Here is a 21,965-nt window from a genome sequence, read left to right as displayed (position 1 = left end):
ATATTGCTGAATGATTTGTTTTTAATGTGGCGTTTGGGAAGTATGAAAAGTTTGGAAAGAAAAAAATTTCATTATAAAAATGAAAGGTGTTTGTGTATATTCTGAGAGGGGAAAAGCTGAATAAATATTTTAATAGAAGATCAATATGAGCACAATTTCAAGCCACTTCCTTTCCTGAAATATGATGTAGATACTTTCGTCATTTGACCATGCGGGTTTTGGTTGCAGTGTTTGGAATGCAGGGGATGTATTTTGTCTATTACAGAATTCCCAGATTTCTCACCAAATTAATAAAAAAATAAACATAGAAAATTACAGAGGAAAGTTATCATATAAAAACGTGAAGGCTATGAAACTGTAGAATTAAGTAGTTAGTCCTGCTTTTGTGAGGAGGCTCCGTATAGGGAGGAAAGAGGAAACCTTCAACATTCCTCTCCCTCCATCCAATCCAGTCCGGCCCACCATGAGGGTACCAGTGTCTCTGCACATGGGGAGGCTTTGTTTGCAGCTCCTATGGAGCTTGAAGTGGAAGGTTTACTCAGGGAGGGAAAAAAGTACCTGATGCTTCACCTGAAATGAGGACTATGTACCAGACATTGGTGTCACAAGGGTAAATCTGGTTTTGTAAAAGACTCTCTGATCTAAAAGAACAGGAAAAGTAACTAAAGCCGAATACTAGATTTACCCCTCTTCACCTTGTAAAGGGCCAGAATAATAATGTTGGGAATACCAAATTATGGCAGGCTTGAGTCAGCAGATATAGTAGGTTGCTCTACTACGGTTGTTGACCACAGAAGAGAGAAGGATGGCCCCCTTTTAGGGATGTTGGTCCTGAAATAATGCCTCTGCTCAAGACTTAGGATTTTGAGGGTCATAGCAAAAGGACTATATTCACGAAACAATTTCCTATATTTCCAAAGGATGTCCCTTCAAGAGTTCTTCATCTCATGAATGCCCCCAATGAATAATTTCTCATTGTGAAGGCAGCATTCCCCCTAAAGGCTGTTTCTTAGTGAGAGCGTCTTCCAGAAATTCAGCTCATCAGTGATTGAGGTCCCATGATTATGGAAGGAAAAAATCTTTTGAGAGTCTCATGGCATTGGTATCTTGCATCTTTGCAAATTGCCATGGGGTAGAGTATTCTTCTGTTATCTGTTAATACCAGAAGGTGCAGTCTTATAGATTTTTATGTTAAGATGCAAAACAGTGGCACCTGGGGACTCCAGCTCCTTGAGCAGAAACAGTATTTTGTATTGAGTTTGTTCCATTCCTATATTCATCAAGTCACTTTGCTGTGCAAGAACAGATCAGTTAATTTTTTGGCCCAGCTTGCAGCACAGCCATATTAATTGGAATTTTCCATGAAGGATTTATAGGCCACAGTTAAAATGAAATATATTTGCTAACATCTCTGCAGAGGTGTTTATATTAGAAAATGGGCTAGGACTAACTCGGTTCTCTTAAGAAGACAAATGTATGTATAAGTTGCATGTTGCAAGTCAGATAACAAATATTGTTTTGAGCCTAAATTAGGCTGTAAGGGGAAAAAAGAAACAGGAAGGTAAAACCTATAAAGCTCCCAGTAGCTTTATCCCTTTTCCCAGCAAAATAATAATGCAAACTATTTTCTTACTTGTTTTTCCACAAGTCAGCCACCTCCCAACCGTCGGGTGGTAGTTTCATTCTAAATAGAGCATTGACGGTAAGAAAAAACAGCTGCAAAAAAAAACAAATGACAGTCAGTTTTGACTGTCAATCTACAAATTTAATGAGAAACTCTGCTCAGTTTAATGAATCCTGGTGCTTCACTCTGGCATCATTTTAAACAGAACTTGCATATACAGCTATGTAGTGTCAATTTTAGGCCTACGTTATAGCAATACAATACATCTCTAATGGGAGAACTTCCTCTTCTGAACTATTAACTATATAAGCTATTGTTACTAATTTACTCTAAGAAATGCATGTGAAAATGTGTGCGCACATGATTGGCTTGGTGAGTCAGCTTGAAAATGTTTAATCAGGCCTGGAATAAACTAAAAGCAATCACAAGAGGGAGGAAAAAATACTTTTGCTTTACCAGCTTGTCAGGGGTGAAAATTAAAAACAGAGGCTAATTGGGTTGATGTTGAAGATAAACTAACTTCATTATAGATTCACCAGCTGGGATTTTGGGGGGTATTCAGTATCCTAGGGTTTGATCTTTGCCTCAAGTTTGATAGGAACTGAAAATCAATGCCCTTATTCACACTGTGCATTTCATTTATAAGAAGCAGGAAAAAACAAATCTTTTCAACCTGCCATTTGGCACCCTCGTTAAATTGCTTATTACAAAGTTCTAGTTCAAGGCTGTTCTCCCATTATTAGTATTTGGATTTAAAATAAAGCTCCTGTGACAAATCCCTACAGTCATGTGCAGCATGTCATACAAGAAGAGGTAACACAAACAAAATGCCTTGAATCAACTGATATGAGAAAGCCCTGCAAAGAGCTTAAGAGGGAATTCTGCATAGAATTATAGGTTTACACAACAGTATTTTAACACTAATTTTTGGTGAGTAAAGTTACACTCATAGATTACCTTACATAAACAAGCCCAGACTGCCTTTCCTTCCCTTCAGAGAAACCCGTCTTTATAATTATGTAATGAACTATACCCAGGTTTGGCGTGCATGGGGCTGAGAACCAGCTCATGTAAATACAAGCTGAAGAATTTAGGTTGTGTCACGTAGCAAAAACAATGAGTGGAACAAATAATTCAAGCAAGTCGGCTCAAAGAGTTGGAAATTTCTAATTACCAGACCCAGTCACAGACAAACACTAAAGGCGGGGCAGGCTATTTGCACCTAGTGTCACTCAGCAAGGGTAAGAATAAATTTATGAAAGGTCAAAGAACTCTCCATATGTAAAACTTCTAGTGAGAACAATGAGTCTTCATCACCCAGCTAAAGCTGTTACGGCTTTGACAATGCTGCCACCTGCTGATATATTACAGTCCTCCAAGATTTATTTCAAGGCAATATTTCACTTTGCCATAGTTACTATTCCTAAAGATAGCCTGCAATGTTTTTGTTCATGTCAACTGAAAGAATTTCCAGTTATTCATCCAGATTGCAGCATTTACTGGAACATTTCTCAGATCTTCTCTGCTCAATTTGGAAACTTTTTTCCCCAGGAGAAACCATTTTAAATTATCCTGCTTTACATCACTTGTATCATTTGAGGAAGAAACCAAATATAAATTTTAGACAGACATGACTTGTTCTTGTTAGGGCATAGGTTCCTGCTTTCAGAAACACTCTTCACACTTAAATGACTCTGGCCAGACTGTACCCTGCATATCCTCATATTCTCTGCCAGTGCAGTCCCCTTATTGCAATATACTGCATCTCCTATTGCCCAGTTATTAGGCTACTGAAAGTAACTTTATGGTGAATGCTTTCTCCTCTAGTGCCACTTCCCTTGTAAAGGACTACAATACATCTGCAGCAAATTCTCTCTCAATCAAATATCTAATAGTAATGTTGTAATTTCATTTCTGAAATCTGAGTGGGGAGGACAATATTTGATGGGTTGGCAGTAAGTAAAAAATAAGCAAATAAGGGAAAAAGCCATTAGCAAAGAAAAACAACATAATGGGGCCCATCAAGAGCATAGTTCTGAATCAGCCCTTCTACTTATTCATGCAAAGGAGAAATTCTTTTCATGTAATTCCTTGGAGCCCCTCCTTTGGATTCCTCTGCATCTCTATGTACAGGAGAAAAAGAGCTAGACAATGATGCAGGCTGATTTGTTTGGCCTCACCCCAGCAGATCAACTGGATTTCAATGCAAACAAACAGAGAAGCAGTCTGGAGTTGCATTAGCTTCCTCTGACTTACTTTTACAGTAGTTCCTGCACAACTAAGGAGGGTAAGTGAATCTGTGAGAAAAGGCAGCCCACCACAGAGATGGTTCCTGATGCCACAGATATGCGGACACCCTGTACCACAAGGATGCAGAGGGTAAGGAGACCTGAGCTCTTACAAATTTTGTGGCTCATTAAGCAAAGAGAAAATGCCTTGTAGCTGATTTAGCAAAGTCACCTGTGTATTGTCTGGTCTAATCATACAGATGCATTGCTCTACCTAAGAAAAAGGGTATGAAGGAAAAATCTTTTCACAGAACCCTTTGGGTACAATACCAGCACTCAACATAAACTGATATACAAAGAAATTGCTCATGTAAGGTTACATTGCTTATCTTGGACAGTGCCCATTTTAAATCTGGTTATATCAAATCAACTTCTGGAGTGAAGATGTGTTTATAAAGAGAAGAATATTTTCAAACCCTCCCCCTACCCTATCCCCTGATGTTTTGTGATTTGTTTTTTTATTTTTGTTTTAAAATATCAGTCCTTTTTTCCAGCTAACTCAACTTTCCTTCTGTCTCCCCTGGTATGGACAAATGAATATATTACAGCTATTTAACAGGGGATGGGGTATTACCCTATATCAGTTATTCCCTGGTTGATTCCACACTCTTATCCCATAGTATACTATGGTAAACTGAGAGCTAAACTACAGTAACTTAACCTTAAACCACGGCTGTCATACGTATGGTCTGCAGTACAGGGCTTGGTCCAGACCGCTGTATGCAGCATATGCCTCATGCTGGCCTCCTGTACCACAACCAGCACCAGGTCCAGCCCACGTGCTGCCTCCAGCACCATCATAGGGATTGCGCTGTGCTGCATGCAGCATCAGGTCCATCCCTTATGCCACATGTAGCGCAAGTCCCAGAGCATGACCAGGACGAAGCATGTGGTGTGCAGGCTGGACCTCATACCACAGACACTGCACACAGCACAGGTAGTAGGTCCCAATCTAGTTCACAGACCAGCCCAGTGACCCTCATCTGGCCTGTGTTGCTAGATGAGTTTGATACCCCTATCTTAAATGAAAGAGGGGTAATTTATCATGGTTTCACTATTCATGGAGCCACACTGGACAAACACTGGACTAGCATAGTTACCATGGAGGAAATGGTGTAGAGTAAAGCCCTACTCTCTACTTGCTGTAGTTTCTTCATTTGTCCATACCCTGAGTACCTTCCAGGGAATAGAAATCCACACAAGCTATTGCCCTTGCACATATGTCATGTGCTGCCATTACCACATCTCAGTTTTGCCACAATAAAGCAGCCACAACCTGCTGTCTGCATGGGAGGCTATAGGGAAAAAATTCTACTAACAAAGTACAGCTTACAACTAACTGAATCACCTGACTATTAGCATATGTGCACACCTTATAGACTAGTTGCATCAGAGACATAAGCTTCTGATGAAGTGAGCTGTGGCTCATGCAAGCTCATACATCTCTGATTCAGGTAATCTGTAAGGTGCCCTTCTCCATTACTTTCTGCCTGACTTCAGAATAATAGAGTGAACTATCTCTTTCTTACTAATTGCATGCAAGTGATTCTGGATATGTAAGTGCCCCATTATAGGAACAAGGAGAATATGAGGGATAATAAGTCATCCCTATACTTTATTAAGGTAACTCAGAGCTGGTCACAATCTACACTTCGGTCATACACTAGGGTAGTGGTTCTCAAACCACTTTCTACAGTCAAGGTATCCATCCTAGAATCAAGAACATCTAGGAAAATCCCAGCTCTTAGCTTTTATGTTTTTTTGACAATGGAAAAGAATAGATCACTTCTTCTGTTCCAGAGAACTCATAAAGACCACCACAAATCAGAATGGTTTTGATACTTTGGATTCTTATCTGAAATCTGTGGGTTTATCTTATGAATCATGTGTATGCTAATAATGTGCAGCATCCCATAGCACCTTTAAAAGGATATCATGGTATAAGTATCTAACGGTATAAGAAACACTGCACCAGGGGTAGAATTCTGCCCTTGGAGAACAGAGTGGCCTCATAAAGAAGAGCTCTAAAGGGCTTATTTTCTTTACAGAACCAACGGATGTGCTAATTCAGAATATCTCCTCAGCAGTCTAATACATTTTGCCACTGATACACAGGCAAGTTGAGGTGAGTAGCTCCCTCCCTCAGTGAGAGTGAATCTCCCACTTTTCTCTAATTGTGCCACTTTCAGTAAACCTGCAGTAGAATTTTCATTTTGTGTTTAAGTGTGTGTATGTATATGTGTCCCTCTGTTTGTATGTGCACATGCCCACGCTATGTGAATGTGTTTGTGTATGAGAGAGAGAAGTGGATCTTCGTCTGTGCCCAAGGAGGGTTTTATTTAGTAACTGTATGGCTAAAATTCCTGTCATACCTTCTAAGAGAAAATGTTTAATCATTACATCGACAAATGTACTTAGTGCAAAGATTAGAGGTTAGCTGATCTCAGATAGTTAAATAAATTAGCCATTTATACCTAAATGTACTGCATTTTGAAATCATTTGCATAATGATGTGAATGTTTTTACATGATATAATGCATGATAAACTGCCAGAGAATGCCATAGCTCAGCAGCAATTTAGTTTCCTGATAAGATCCTGAATCTCTCTTACAACAGCATTCTTCTTTGAACTGCTTGCCCCCTTTAAATGTACAGACACATTTTTTTCTAAATTAAGTGGCTCTCATGAATTTTTGAACATAGGACACACTGCTTTACCACCTCGATGGTCTGACAACATCATACCAGCACTTAAAAGTTTGCAGTGTGCATTGCACCAACTTTACTTTTCCCAGGTAACCTAAGCATCCTGTTTTAACATGTACATTATTGTACAGATTGTGTGGATCCGAGTTTGTTTTTAAAAAGCACTCAATAGATTTTAGCTGCTTAATCGAGTACCCTAACACTTTTAAGCATTTTAACTAAGATTGAAGATCTCTGCAATTCAGATTCAGACACTGCACATAAATATCATTCCACTTTGACATCCAAAAGTGCTGAGTGGAGAGTTTATATGTTTTCATGCTGAGAAAAGAAACTTGTCAAATGGCATAATTGGACCATTAACAGCTGGCAGAAATTTTATCAACTTTAACTATTGCTGATACTACATGGAAAGATACCATTTCCTTCATCCCATGTTCTCATAATTAACAATGGACCTGAACTAAAATTCCAGATCTGAATGCTTCCACACTGAGGAAAGGCTTAAATGTGGAGTCAAACCTAAGCTTGGATTTGTGATGTGGCTCCATATTAATTCAAAATGGGACTCAGTGTTTTGAAGAAGATATGGAGTAACAGGAAGCTCACTTAGTAAGCTATTACATTTTCCCTCTTTCTAAAAATGGAATTAATAGACATGTTTGGTGTCATATTTGTAGACTCTAATTTCTCAGTTTTGATTTTTGTAGGAAAGGAATTAATAGTATAGAAAAGCTAAATATTGTATTCTGTATTTCAGAACATTAAAGAGACAACAGAAAATTGCCTAATACCTTTAAAATATCTGGCCCTACATGATCAGTCATAAATTATACAATGACCTTGACAATTATCAGTGAACAAAGACGTCTCAAGAAACAAAGAAACATCTTAAAGTTTTTCATATACTGTATTTACTTGCATATCACGCTCACTTTTCCCCAAAAAATCAGCCCTCTAAACTGGGGTGCATGTCTTAATCAGGGAAGTTGATTTTCTCCACCCAGAAAGAAGCATGGAGTAGAAACATGGAGACAGTGTTGGAAAATGGCTGTTCAGCCAAAAGCAGTTGCCAGTTAGAGTGGCTGTGGAAGAATTAATGCAGGATTAACTACTTGCTGGGTAAGAGAGAAGCTAGCAGCCATTTTGTAGTATGGCTTCTCTATGAAAAGGCCAGCTATAGGCCATGATTGGAATTGTTTTTCTATATTAAACCTTCCAAAAACAGGTGAATCTTATTTGGGGGACAAGTGGAATGTGAGAAAATATGGGCATATAGTTTAGCACAAAATTAGTAAACTGCAAGAATGTTATTACAATGTTGATTTATAATACAAAAAGTTTAACTTCATCAAAAAGCATTTCCAAAACAGACCATAGCTATCAGCAGAACATAATTGTCCATAGGTTGGTCAATCCTGAAATGATCAAGTGATTGAACTGAGCAAAATGAGGTCTTTAATGAGAGTGAATGGTCTACATTTTAATTTGAAGCACATGGTTGTAGATTGAAAGGAATAATTTCATTTAAAAAAAAAAGTTAGACAGTTTATCATAATTTATGCTGATATTTCATGATGTTTTGCCACAATTGCAACTATGACAGCATTGTTTTCAGAAAAAAAATCATAAGAACAAAAGAATCTAACAGCTAGTGAATTGAATAGATGTGGACAGTTCAAGGTGTACTGCAAATAGGAAACATTCCAGGGTTTTCCACAGGGATGCAAAGATAACCAAGAACACCTACTTTTGTTTCATCTTTTTTAGTGTTGTGCTAAATATGCCATTCTTTCCTTGACAACTTCCACTGGCTTCATCACCTTCCATGTCATGCATGTTGTCTGCAGCAGTTCAACTCTTCTTAATTCTTCCCTTTGCCTTAGTTACAAGACAAGCAGTTTCATGTTAGCATTAGATCTATTCATCACCAAGAACGTGCAGCACTTGTAATGTCACAGTGCAGTGCATCCTGGTGCTGAAGCTACACAGCAAAAAAGGAACTGGATCTTCCCTATTTGCACCCATGCAATCTTCCTGGATTCCATGGTGGCAAAAGACGATCCAAGATTCATGGATGTGCTGAAAGTCTGTCAATATGTGATCTTTCTTCTAACTCACATTGAAAAAAGATGTATGTTGGTTAAGTCAAAATATCATGAGCCCCACTGCCTCCACCCCTGAGCGCACAGCCAAACTGACCGCTTGTGAATCTCAGGATGTGCACTTATTTCCAATGGCAGGACCAAGCTAGAAGGCAATCTAACACATCTGGGGGTTTATGGGCATTTTGTGCCAGCAGTATAGCACCCATCTGGCCTTGTGTCATGTACCCACTCATTTCATTCAAATGAATGTCACTGTCACCCTCTGTGTGTATTAATTGTGCCATGTAACAGGCTTCATAAGATGTGATTTATGAGATCATCTCCCCATATGATTGTCCCTCTGAAAGTATAAGGCTTCCATTTCTGTGAGCGAGGTCAACAGGAAACTTCAGGATAATTTTAAGTCTCACACAGTGTTTGCTGAGAAAAGGATGCAGTATTACTTGGGCAAGCATGGATGAGAGGTAGAGCCAGGTATAATGCCCATTCCACAGAAAAGTGATTAAATTGCAATGATATGCTAGAGCAGCTGCACCTACACCAGAAATCAGTAACAGAAATACCTGGACTGGTTGATAACATCTACTACACATAAAGAATACAAGTTTATTGGCTATTTAAGGTTTGTAATTGCTTATACTACTGCATTAGTCAGGGATGCATGGAATCTCTGGTTTTTATACATAACTAAAAATGTACATTATTTCACATCTCATTTTATATTTATTTGGGCTGAAATGGAAAAATAAATTCCCCTTTTCTAGAAAACACACTAAACCTTTTGGGTTTTTCAGCCTTTTTTCAACCATGTTGTTACATCAATGTCTGTGAAACTGAAAGCCAGAGCAGCTGAATAGTTAAGGAAAACAATGCAATGGTATGTCCCTTTATCCATAACGAGAGGACACACTGAGTTAGGTAGGATAACAGTTTCTAGACGTTAAAAAAATCTCCTTTAATTTTTTTCAGATTAATGTTGGAAGCTGAAGTAATAGGAAATGTGGAACAAAGCATACAGTACCCCAACCACATACAGCTCATGCACTTCAAATGATGAAAAATGTCTTAAGACAGCTTCTGAACACTGCCTATTTCAAAATTTGTATCATTCCTGCTCCATTTAAAAAGATACCCTGGGAGCATGAAAATAAAGGAAATGCATTATATGTTATAAAGTGCAGATCAAAATACATACAGACTCTATTTTAAGACCATCCTTACAGGTGATCTATGTACTGATTAAAATAGGGTTGCTAGATGGTATACATTCCCTTAGTGGAAGGAGATTATAAAAACGTATAAATTGATCGAATTAGTAATGTGGTTTGAAAAAAATTGCAGAGTACATGTGCTATTTTCCTACCTTACAAAATGTACTATGATTCTAAGCTGTGTTTTAACAATTGTCTGGTTAAAATGTAATGTATACATATACATGCAGAAATTAATCTTGATTCCAGGGAAGTAAGTTGGAGCTATTGATTTTAAGGGGATCAGGTCCCCAGCCAGACACAGCATGCTACCTGCTTTTCCAGATTCCTCTCTTAAACGTATTAAAGACATTCTATCTTAAATAACGAGGGTTTTGTACTTGCAGAAATAGCAAAGAAATGTGTACAATTTTTTTCATATAATTTAGACAATTGCTCTGAAAGGTCAAAAAATAAAATGCAATGCTTTTAAGCAATGAGGACACTCAAATGTAGAATCACTGCAAACAACTACTTGTCTGAGTAAGGATTTCAGGATCAGACCAAGTGGTTTTGAGGGTCCTCAGCAAATCTTCCAGGGCCCCCAAATGCATACAGTGAATATCAATTACAAAGAATTTACTAAAAGCTGTTGCCTAGTATCGATTCATTTGAATTAAAGATATTTGATATTCCTAAGTGTGTTCCTTTATTACCAACCCAACAGTATCTATTAAACCTGTACTTCAAGTCACGCTTCTTGTCATTAAGCAATCAGAGCATGTTTTCTTTTTCTTTTGACCTTGGCAATTAACATATAAACTATCAAAGCACTATACTCAGGCCTCTAAAAAGCAATATGATATGGAACACAATTAGTGACATCAAGATGAAGGAGACAAATAAAGGGTATCTAAATATAAAAAAATTTCCTGAAAACTCTTCCTGAAAATGAGACGCTGTTATTAGTGACTAGACAGTTTAAAGCAAAAAGACATCTGACATTTGCATTGACGTTGTAGTAGTGTAGCTCTGACTTACAGTAGGTGTAATTAGAGCACTCACTCTACAGAGAAAGAAAGACCTGTCACTCTCTGGCAAAGCCCCAAGCAAGGCAGAATAACTAACAATGTCTTATCCTTAAATTACGCTTCTGTTTTGAGGAGAAAAAAAATTAAAACAACAAGGTTTAAGGTAGATTCTGTAGTGTTAGTAACAGAACCTTTTCCCTGCCTCTCTGTTAATATTATTACAGCAAGTTACTACATATTTTTTGAAGCCCAGAGGACAGCTCAGGATTCATCTGCTTGAGCAGATGCTCTGAAAGGATTATTTTGGAAAAGTGTGATGTAAGCAGACTCTTTCTAACAGAGCGAAGCCCCTCAAGATACTCATAATTGAATTGATTAATTTGGTTTGTGAAAGTGCACTGTGTCATCTGCTTTCTTCATGTACTCACAGCACAAAAAGGTTGTAGACATAATATCAAGGAGATACTGCATCATTTCCTTTCCACCTTTCCTCCCTTAGGGATGAAGTACAGTCAGCAGTCTGCCTATGAATTTTAACACTTGAAGACATCCAAAACAAAAGACTTTTCATATTCTCTGTTTAGTTGATTATATAGAGTTGTAAAGTGTGTGTCTGAATTCCAATCCTGTCAACTCTTGGGCATGATGGAAGTGTCATTTGTTGGACCGAGCTTGGAGTTTTCTAAAATAATTGAGATCCAACAGATTTATCCCAAGTGGGCCTTCAGCATATATTCTATATGTCCCCATTGGTTTTTTTAAGACCTAACATCTTCTAGTAGAAGGTGAGTGGGAGGCACCAGGGATGGCACAAACACTGCATCCAGTGATGGCTGGTTTTTCATAGGGCTGTGTTGACCTTCTCTTTCCCTGGCACCAGACATGATGCTGTAGCTATATTGTCACTGTTCAGATCCCTTCATGGTTACTCACTAAAAGCTCTGGAAAGGGATTCCACAGGTTTTAAAGATGTTTCCAGTACCATTAAGTCTGTCATAGATTTCCAAGTGGAGAGCAGGGTCAGTGTAAAGGAAAGTCATGCTGAAAGTTCCTGGTTCCCAGCTAGACCTGAGATCATCCCTAAAGTAAACCCTGCAGGTTACCATTCTCCTGAACTACCTGCAAAGTAACATCAAGGGAATGTAGAAAACTCTGAATGCTGTGTGCCCTCGGAGGCTGGTGGGGGCACTGTGAGCTCCAGCAAGCGGCTGCATAATTCTTGGCAGTGGGAGGGTGGTGAGCACCAACCAGTGGTCGCAACCACCTACAGACACCGCCAGCAGCGGCAGCAGTGGCCAGCAGCAATCGCGGACTGCCCGCAGATGCCACCAGTGGTGTTGGCAGCAAGGGGTGGAGGGTGGCAAGCAGCAAACACCCTCAGGCACCGTCAGCAGTGTCAGCGGTGCCTTTTCATAAGGGGTGCACCACTATGCTCAGGGGGTGCACATGCACCCCCTACATATCACCAATGTAGAAAACTATCAGAATCACAAATAGCTCCAGCTCTCTATCTGTAAGCATGAGGAGAGAATATCACCTATATTATCTACGTGCAAGGAAATCCTATAACTTTGGATCTGTGTTGGGCAGCGAAGAATGATACATTAGCAAAAACAGCATGGGATAGAGTGAAAATTAGAGAAACCTGCCCAATCATCAAGGTAGTCTTTTATGTAATATTATAAGGTAATGCTGACTAGCTTTCAAAATGGACAGGGTAAGGAGAGATGGTTTAAAGCCTACCCAATGACAGAAATCAAACTCAATCATTATTTGAGCTGGTTAAATCATAGATAAGATGGTATCTTAACAATTTCAGTGACAAAATCTCCAGGTTCCATTTCCTATGGGGGGTGGGGGGTATTTCCTATGGGGGGGTATTTATTTATTTCCATATGTGTTACCATTCTACATTCATGATTGCAAATACAGTCAGTCACCATAATCTAATAGACTGCCTTTCACACATGTAAATTACCTAATGAAGATGGATCATAATTACAAAATGCTCAACTGCCCCTTTAGTCCTCTGTATGCCTAGGGCTAAAGTCTATTTCATTTCCACACACTCAAGTGGCAGTAATATAGCTGCACATCTACAGTTTTTGGCATTTTAAGTTCTGTTTCCATCTGTGATGGAATAGGAGCCCTGGCTGTGGGATGCATGCACCTATCTATGACAGCATACTCAGCCACAGGAGGAATTATTTTCTCTTCAAATTGGTTATCTTCTTGTTTCCTAAACTCCCTAAAGAAAATCTCATTGCTTTTAATGTAACAGCTGTACTAAAACACCTATACAGTATTTATCACTTTTGCTTTATGGTACAGTAGCACATGGGGAAATTGCTGCCATCAGAAATAAATAGGCCACAGCAAAGTGGGTAACAATGCAGGATCTGAAGTACAGAATCGACCTTCTTGGCCTAAGAAACACAGCACAGAGTCCTTGGGAAGCTAGGCTGAAGCCATGTTTCTTTCTTTTTCACCATGAGGGAAGCACACCCACCCACCACCACTCCTCTTGTCCATCCACAAACACCTTCTTGCAATGCCTTCCTGTAGTGACCAGAACTGCTACTCCATTTCCAAGACATGGGGAATTTGGATAAGCTTTGGATACAAATCCTGAACTTTTCAAGGCTTTTTTGCTTCCCCAAAACAAACACATAAAAAATTCCTACAGGAGACTTTTAGAGAAATGCACCATTTTCTGTGAGACTACTGTATTTCAGTGAGGTTGGCCTTCCTGGCAAATATTGCTAATTGTCCTCTAGGGTCTCTCAAATTTAGTAAAGGAACTCCTGTCAGGAATCACCATTTGTGATCAGGTCATTATTAAAGAACACCTGAAAAAAATCATGGCTTTCCAAATCTTACCTCCTGCCCCTTTGGGCAGAGGAGAATGAAAGTGTGACACATCACTGTTTAAATCACTGGAGTACATAAAGGAAAGTCGCTTGTGGGGCATCATGCCTCCCTGTTATTAGTCCTGCCTAATAGGTTACAGAAATGTTCTGTGGGAAAGGGATGCTGGGAATGGAAGGAGACGGATGGCCAAGTGTCTCTCCCCATCACTAATGGAGAGCTTTTGGTTTCTAGAGACATGGAGGGTGATGCTAGCAAGAAGTCCTAGTACACCAGATGCCTTGAAGCCATCCTTCCAAGGAACCAGGAAGAGCTAGGAGGAATAAGGAAGACTTCCTTCCTGTGAGTTATTTCCCTACAGGTATGACCTAACCTAACGTATTCTACAACTAAAATATGAAGACGAGAATTTAGAGGAGAGGTAACCCATGCCTGTCAGAGGGCTGAACAAGTGTCTTCCAGTCTGTCCTAGATAAGGAGTGTAATTATTACCCAAGAAGTGATGCCCAAATATGACATAAAGAGCCCTTGCTTCCCTGCTCCATTGTGCAGTTCATTTGTTGAGGGAACAGAACCAGCCTCTGTTCACTCCATGTCCTCCTGTGAGAGAGGAACGAGGGAGCCAGTGACAGCTGATTGCAATCTTCTGTCCTAACAGCATGAATACAAAGTACAATAGGTCAGTGTGCTACTTTACAACCTCTTGCTCCCTTGTGTGAAAACACTGCAGAAGTCACTAACTGGCAAAGAATGACCAGTGGAGCAATCAAGCCAGTGGCTGGCAAATAAAAACCAATGTTTTGGAGAGAAAATATGCATTAATGCATCGATATCTACATACTTTCAGGTAAGAAAATCATAGAAAAATTAATGTTTTGGCCCTCAGGTCCTTTCTGGTGCATTGTAAATCCCCTTGAACCAGGGCACTTAATACTCTTTGGACCTGAAAACAGAAACATGCATAAACTTAAAGAGGGCCACCTTAAAAACAATAATGTCAAGTTTTATCTGATACCCTCTTCTTCTACCTGCTTTCTCTATCTCCTTTGCTAACAAGTGAAGAACCCCCCCACACTCCCCGATCAAAAGTCACTTATCAGTGAAGTACAGGTATGATAAAATAGGGGGAAATGTTGAATACATCTTTACAGTGTTCAAATTGCACTCTCCTTATATTAACATACAGCCTGCCTCAGTATCCACATTTCCATTTCCTTCCCTTCTACAATTCATTTCTCATATAGAGGTCTGTGTCCCATATTCTTTAGATTCAGTTTGTTGGCGTAATTTATGGGCAAAGTGTGCACCCCTGACTGCTTGGGGATCCCTGCATCACAATATGATTCCCGAATCCAGGGAGCACACTTTGTACAGAAAAGATTAGCACAGGAACTGGACAAGTTAGAGGAACGCAGTAGTGATCATGTGTTGGGTGGAGATAGGGCTGTGGATAATAGAGCATCACCAATCATGCAGAGATTACTTAGGGATGTAACAAAGGCTGGAGCTGCCCTGCCTTTCTCATGGAGCAGTTCTTTGAGTGGATCCTGTGGCATTGAGGAGATGGGGGTGATGCATCCCACAGTTACCACTGAGTAGAGAAAGGTAGTTAGCTATGAAGTTAGTCAAAAGGTAAGGAAGGGTGTTGCCTTTGAAGATTAATTGGTTCTGAAAGACATCAGCTTTCATGGGCAACAGCCTACTTTTTCAGTTGCTGCGTTTTGTCACAGTATCTGATGAGGCAGGCTATCACTTATGAGAGCTTACACCTTTCTGAATAAGCTAGTCTTTAAGGTGCCACCCTGCCCTACCTTCTGTATGGTTATCACTATAATATATTCATCTTGTAATATATTTGTAACACTTCTCCTAAATGGAAAAGTATTTTACTTTGTGATCTCTCAGTGTGGCCTCTTTGCAAACCTATGTCTGAACTGGTAGGAATTTCATATTCTTTTCTGAGAGGAAAAAATAGAACCGAACAATTCAAGAAGTTACAAGTCTTTTATGCAGGGAGTAATATGCACTGACATGGAACACCAGGAGAAGACTTGGATTATAGGTTTATCTGTCCCTTTTTATGGGTGACCTTGAAAACGCTTAGAGAAAGCTAGAGAGAAAAGCAATTACATTTTTGAAATTACACACCACTGTTCTCATTCATCTTGATAAGCACTTTTAAGGAATCCAAAAAAGGCTAGAATATTGCTTTTATAAGGGTTATGGAGACCTCACTTCTGCAGAGTCAGTTTTAAAATAAATTTAGATGTACAAAGATGCATTTTTATTTCCTTTGTATTGCTAAATTAGCCACTTTAAAAATGTAGTTTTATGCTAGGGTTTCCAGAAAAAAGTATATGACATTATTTTTTTCTGGTTCTGTGGAGAAATATGGTAGCTTGGTTTATTTTTTGCAGTCTTCTTTAGCAAATCATAAAATCTAGTAATCTGCATTTGTCGCTTTCCATACACTTACATCTGTGACAAAAGCAGTAGTGGGAGACTGCATTTATGAAAACAGCACCATGATTGAATAAAAGGAATAGACATTTTTAAATCCTTAATTTAACCTCCATCCTGCTGGTTAAACTCTCCCGGGTTCATGTGAACACTTTTTATTTCTGGAGTACAATCCTTTGCAGTCCCTTTCAATGTCATTATTAACCTCCGTTTACAAGGGCATAAAATGAATGCTTGTGTACTAGCCAGTACAGTATTTCAGCACTTAGTTATTTCTTGCAGAAGGGCCAGTGTATAGTGCAAGATAGATATGAAGAGCTAAAAACTGTGCATATCAACATGATGATGTGTCTAGCCCATTGCAGGGTTACCAGTGTAAGTGCTTTTCTGCTTGAATTATGAGTAGAACTGCATGAGCTTTGAAATGCCAGAACCCACACTGAGCTCAGTGAAAACTCTACAAGCTCATAGATTCAGCCTCAGCTCTAATAGGAAGAGCGATAGGGGCTATATTTGGAAGTTCTTGGCAGTTAAATAGAAAAAGAAACTTCAAAAATCATTCTGCTTCTTTGCTGAGGACCCCCCTTAGGAGTACTATGGGAAAGAATTCTGTCGACCTGCCACAGTTAATAGTCACTCAGCAACCCAGTGTAACCACTATTCCAGAATCAATGTGCTGCAGCTATTCAATAGTACCACATCTGATGCTTGAAAGGATGGAAAACATGATATGTGACAGCTGCTTATGAGTGATAGTGATAGTGAACAAAAAGCCTAATGGGTACGGGAATCTTCCCGCCCAGTGTAAAGAAAAGACGGGGAAGTGAACGATGGCTTTTCCTAGTATGGCTGCACTTTTCAGCAAGCACCTTCCCGTGTGCCAGATTGGCATTTCCAACTGTTCAACAGCAATTATTCACATGCCACCTCTGCAGCTGAGAATTGCTACATGGATATAATCCGCTTTGTATCACACATCCAACTGCCTACTTTAAACCAAGAGGTTTTCATTCTGTGGACACAGGAATAAAAGACAGATAGATGGGACTGAAATCACAAAGAAATCAGAAATGGTCAATCAGATGCCTTCTAGAATTTGGTAGTTAAGACCATAGTTCCCAAAGGCAGAGTTTTAAACAAAGTTCATTTAGATACGTTCTTTTCAAAAGGACTGAGAAGTGACCCAACTCAGTTGGATATAATGTTACCACTGTCATGGGTAACAGAGTAAATCTCTCACTGTGGTTTAAAATAAGTGGTAAAAGTCTACAAATTCCATATGCTGACTTTTTCCCAAAAAGCAACAAATTGTGAAGGTGCCTCTGATTTTATGTCTCAACCGCCTAAACACTTGCAAAGCCTGCCCTGCTAGAATTAATTTCGGTATTTACACAGTTCTCTCTTTGCTACAAAGACATAATGTTATAGTCACTTCTCCTGATTACTAACTTCCTTGTGTAGAACTTTCCTTTCTGTGCAGGGATCTTCTAGACTTTGATTTGCCTTTATTTTGGGTCTCCTTGATTAGCCAGCAGGCATGGACATCTCAGATGAAGGGGTGGCCACATATACACCCCACTTTGGCTGTGCAGTGCATGTGCAGTGAGTTTTCTGAGCTCTCAGACTCATTAGCACAACTTCTGGCTGGAGCCAACACTTAGGCGTGGCTCTGGAACACAGGGAGTGAATGCTATCGTCACTCCCCCTCTCTTTTCTCCTACCACCAAATTCAGTTGCAGACAAGAAGGTGAGGGGGAGAGCAGTGGTGGCACTTCCACCTTGGGTTCCAGAGCTGTACCAAAGCAGTGGCCACACACCCCCATGCCTTCCTCCCCTGGATCCACACCTGCCATCAAGTTACCTACTGAAAAAGAAAAGTCTCCTTGTGCTGAAGAACCCAATTGTCTTGCCCACGCTTGGCCCTGCGCTGTTCAAAATCTTTATCAACCATTTAGATGTGGATGTGGAAAGCATGCTGGCCAAGTCTTCAGATGATACTAAGTGATGGGGAAAAGGGGTCACACTTGGGGATAGGGTGCAGATCCAAGCAGACCTGGACAAGCTGGAAAGGTGGGCAGAGTGGAACCAGATGCAGTTCAATAAGGATAAATGCACAGTGCTTCATCTGGGGAGAAGTAACCAGTGACATGAATATAGGTTAGGAGGAGATGTGCTGGCCAGTATGATGGCTAAAAGGGACCTCAGGGTTATGGCTGATCACAGGATGAACATAAGCAGCCTGTGCAACACTGTAGTCAACAGAGCTGATAGCATAGTGGATGCATTAGCCAATGTGTTATAAGCAGGGCTAAGGAAGTGATACTTCCTCTCTACTCAGCACTGGTAAGACCCCAGTTGGAGTACTGTGCCCAGTACTCTGGGCACTGCACTTCCAAAAGGACGTGGAGAATCTTGAAAGGGTCCAGAGAAGGGCCACAAGAATGATTAAAGGCCTAAAGAATGATGGGAGGACAAACCTTACGAGGAAAGACTAAGGGATCTGAGACTGTTCAGCCTGCAGAAGAGAAGAGTGAAGGGTGATTTGGTGGCCATCTAGAAGTATGTAAGGGGTGAATATCAGGAGCTGGGAGAAAAACTGTTCACTAGGGTGCCCCAGGGGAGGACAAAGAGCAATGGCCATAAACAGTTAGAGGATGATTTCAGGTTGCATTTAAGGAAGAACTTTTTTACGGTAAGGGTGACCAGAATCTGGAATAGACTTCCCAAGGAGGTGGTGCAGTCCCCAGCCTTGGATGTCTTCAAGAGGAGACTGGACAGACAGTTTGCTGGGATCATTTGATCTCAGTATTCCTGCCCAGCGCACGGGGGGTTGGACTCGATGATCTTTCGAGGTCCCCACCAGCCCTTCATTTCTATGATTCTATGCCCTCATAAGAGAACCCTTCTGTTTGCATTCAATCACAGACTTCCCAGTGCTGTACTGTTGTTCTGCCAGAATAGAGCTACAATGAACAACTCTTCTCACTACACCTCCCATTTTAACTTACATAAAAAATTTAATTTAACACACATTATACACCTCATCCATGGGCCAGAGTATCACTGTAGTATGTATATGTCTTCAAAACTGCTGAAAGCACACCAAAAATGTGTCCTCATTCTGCCCATGCATTGCCCCAATATTAACTATAAGTAAGCATATATCTAGAGAGCCATCATCAATTTCCTGAACAGTTTGAAAAAACTGTTTAAATAACATAAATAATGTTCAAATAACATTCAAAATCTAGCCAATCTTTGGTTTTGTATGTTGATTTGTACCTGTGCTCATCTTCAGGCCCTCTAGTATTTACTTTTTAACTCAAAGGGTGGCAACCACTTTGAAAACAGACCCTCAGCTATCCCCAGTGGAGTCACTGGGAGGTTTCTTAGCAACACCCATTATAGAAGGAATAGATTTTCTATATAAGTGTAGCCTCTACTTTGGAGTGCAACAGCTGTTTAACTACATGAAGGCACATTACACAGCAATTTGTGACAGAAAGTAAATCAGGATACCTTATCCAGTTGAAAGGGCAGTATATTTTGCCTACCTGACAATGCAACAACCCAAAATGGAATTTGACCAGAACGTCCCATTTGTTGAAACGTATAACCCCTAAAGGTTGTAGAATGGTCAACAGCCCTTTCAAGGACTATATATTGCAGATCCAGGCTTAGGGAGCTTCTGTGTGATAGAGTTAGGCAGCACAGGCTGGGAGCTAAAGATCACCAAACAGGTAAAGGGCCCTCTCTGGGTCTAGCAGCTGGAATAAACAAATATAGAATCCCTAATATATTAATTAAAACAGCAGTCTGCCCTTTCTCTGTCACTCTACAGATTAGCAGCCGCTTTGATTTTTACATCCTATCTAAAGGATGACTTTTGAAGCACACAAGAGGCCTAGCAACACTATGCATGAACTGATTGATTTAGATGGTAGTGTTAGAGTGATGTTGTAGCCATGATGGAATTATGTGAGAGTTAGACAAGTTTTCAAATGCAAGAAGAATGTCTTGCATTTGAAAGCTTGTCTAACTGTGTCCCAAATGTGCAGTTGGTCCAATAAATAAATCACCCTAAGAAATCCTTGCATCTCTCATTACTGTAGAGTACCCTGGATTTCATCCATAGTAAATAGTAGGCAAAGCAGTAGCTCTTCAAAGCCAGCTGCTCACAGTAGATGCCATTATAGCTTCTGGCTAGTAGCTGGTACAGGGTCTAGTTTGTTAGTACTAAGGGATGAGAGCTGGGGGGCAACAGAGATTCTTCAATACTCTTAATGACTGTAGATGCAAGCTATATACTGCATAGCTGTTTCTGTCAAAGTTTTGTAATAAAGATATTTAATAGATCCATTTATTGGCATTTGTGAGTGATTCCCTATGTTTGTGAACAGCTTTAGAAGTTTGTAACACCCTATCAAAGAAGGCAGCTCCCACCTTGACTCCATTTTTAATGAAAAGGTTTTGAGCAGAAAGTATCATTTCAGCAAAACCAAAACTGTTCCACAGCAATGTATCAGTCTCAATGCATTTTGGATGAAAGGCAGGCCCAACAGGCATAGATGGATTTTCCACTCCTTGCTAGCTTATCTCATAGTCTACATGGAGCCTAGGAGCCCCAGTTTTCAAGCTCCAAATCCTCCTTTTCAGCTAAGGATTTTTAGTTCATAGGTACAGAGTCATGACCCAGCAAGCCCTGGCAGTCACAGCCAAGCCAGGAGCCTCAGTTTAAGCTCAGACACTCAATTTCCTTTTCAGACCCTCTGAATGATTGTGTCATGGGGGGGGGGTTCCCAGAATTTGCCTTCTGCGGGAAATTTTAAAATTTATGCTTTTCATACCAAAACAGAACAATATATTTTTTCAGAACTCTGGAATTTCTTATGGAATGGAAATGTTGCCTTCTGCCCAGTTTCATCCTGAGCACACTGCACACAAGAATCAAGGTAGTACCCACAGGGGAAGGACCTGAGTTGGCATTTTCTTGAGTCTATCAAGGAATAAGAACCACTGATCTACAAAATGGTAATCCACTATCTATTCCCATAAGGTCCAGATCCTATTCCAAATATTAGGCATGTAAAAGTATTTAGGCACCTAAGTACGTTTCTGTTCCAAACTATGCAAGCCTCTGAAAATATAGTTTCTGGAGGAGGATAGCTCCTCCTCACTGCGTTTTTGCTCTTTCCTTTTTCATGCCTTTATGACAAGGTGTTTAGAAGATTTCACAGATTTGTTGGAATCTGACAAGGCCTCATCATAAGCACTTTTGCTATAGCCTCAAACATTGCACTTCTGGGATGCCACGTATGTGCCTTAGCATCCAAACCATCCCAGCCCCCATTGCATCCACCATAAAGATAAAGCACGTTATGTGTAATCTAGATCATGCATAGTTTAAAAATTCAACTGATTTGGGTTTGGGGGGGGGGTTGGGTTTTGTTTGTTTTTTGGTTGTATGCTTACTATAACTAAAAAGAAAGAGATAATTAGCCATATTAGTTTGAAGTCAGGCACGAGGTAGGGCAGGGTAGCACCACAGCATACCTCAACAGCTTACTTCAGCCACATGCAGATATTCCATTTCTCCTAAGAGAGTCACTGCTATCCCAAGAGGAACCACAAGTGTACTGATGTTCAAGACCTTTCTTGCAGATCAAAAATGGCCACTCCAGGAGAAAAAT

General features: G+C 40.0%; 1 long non-coding RNA gene across 1 annotated transcript; it reads left to right on the top strand.

The window, feature by feature from the left end:
- The first annotated feature begins 14,060 nt into the window (after positions 1-14,060).
- On the top strand, positions 14,061-21,228 carry LOC109291995. The gene is made up of 2 exons (XR_002096017.1): positions 14,061-14,176; positions 21,149-21,228. It is a non-coding gene; the product is annotated as an uncharacterized LOC109291995 (long non-coding RNA).
- Positions 21,229-21,965: the final 737 nt, after the last annotated feature.

Source organism: Gavialis gangeticus, unplaced genomic scaffold, assembly GCF_001723915.1.
Source record: "Gavialis gangeticus isolate Ggan-Ray unplaced genomic scaffold, GavGan_comp1, whole genome shotgun sequence".
Classification (NCBI taxonomy): domain Eukaryota; kingdom Metazoa; phylum Chordata; order Crocodylia; family Gavialidae; genus Gavialis; species Gavialis gangeticus.
This window is presented reverse-complemented; position numbering and strand designations above follow the sequence as displayed.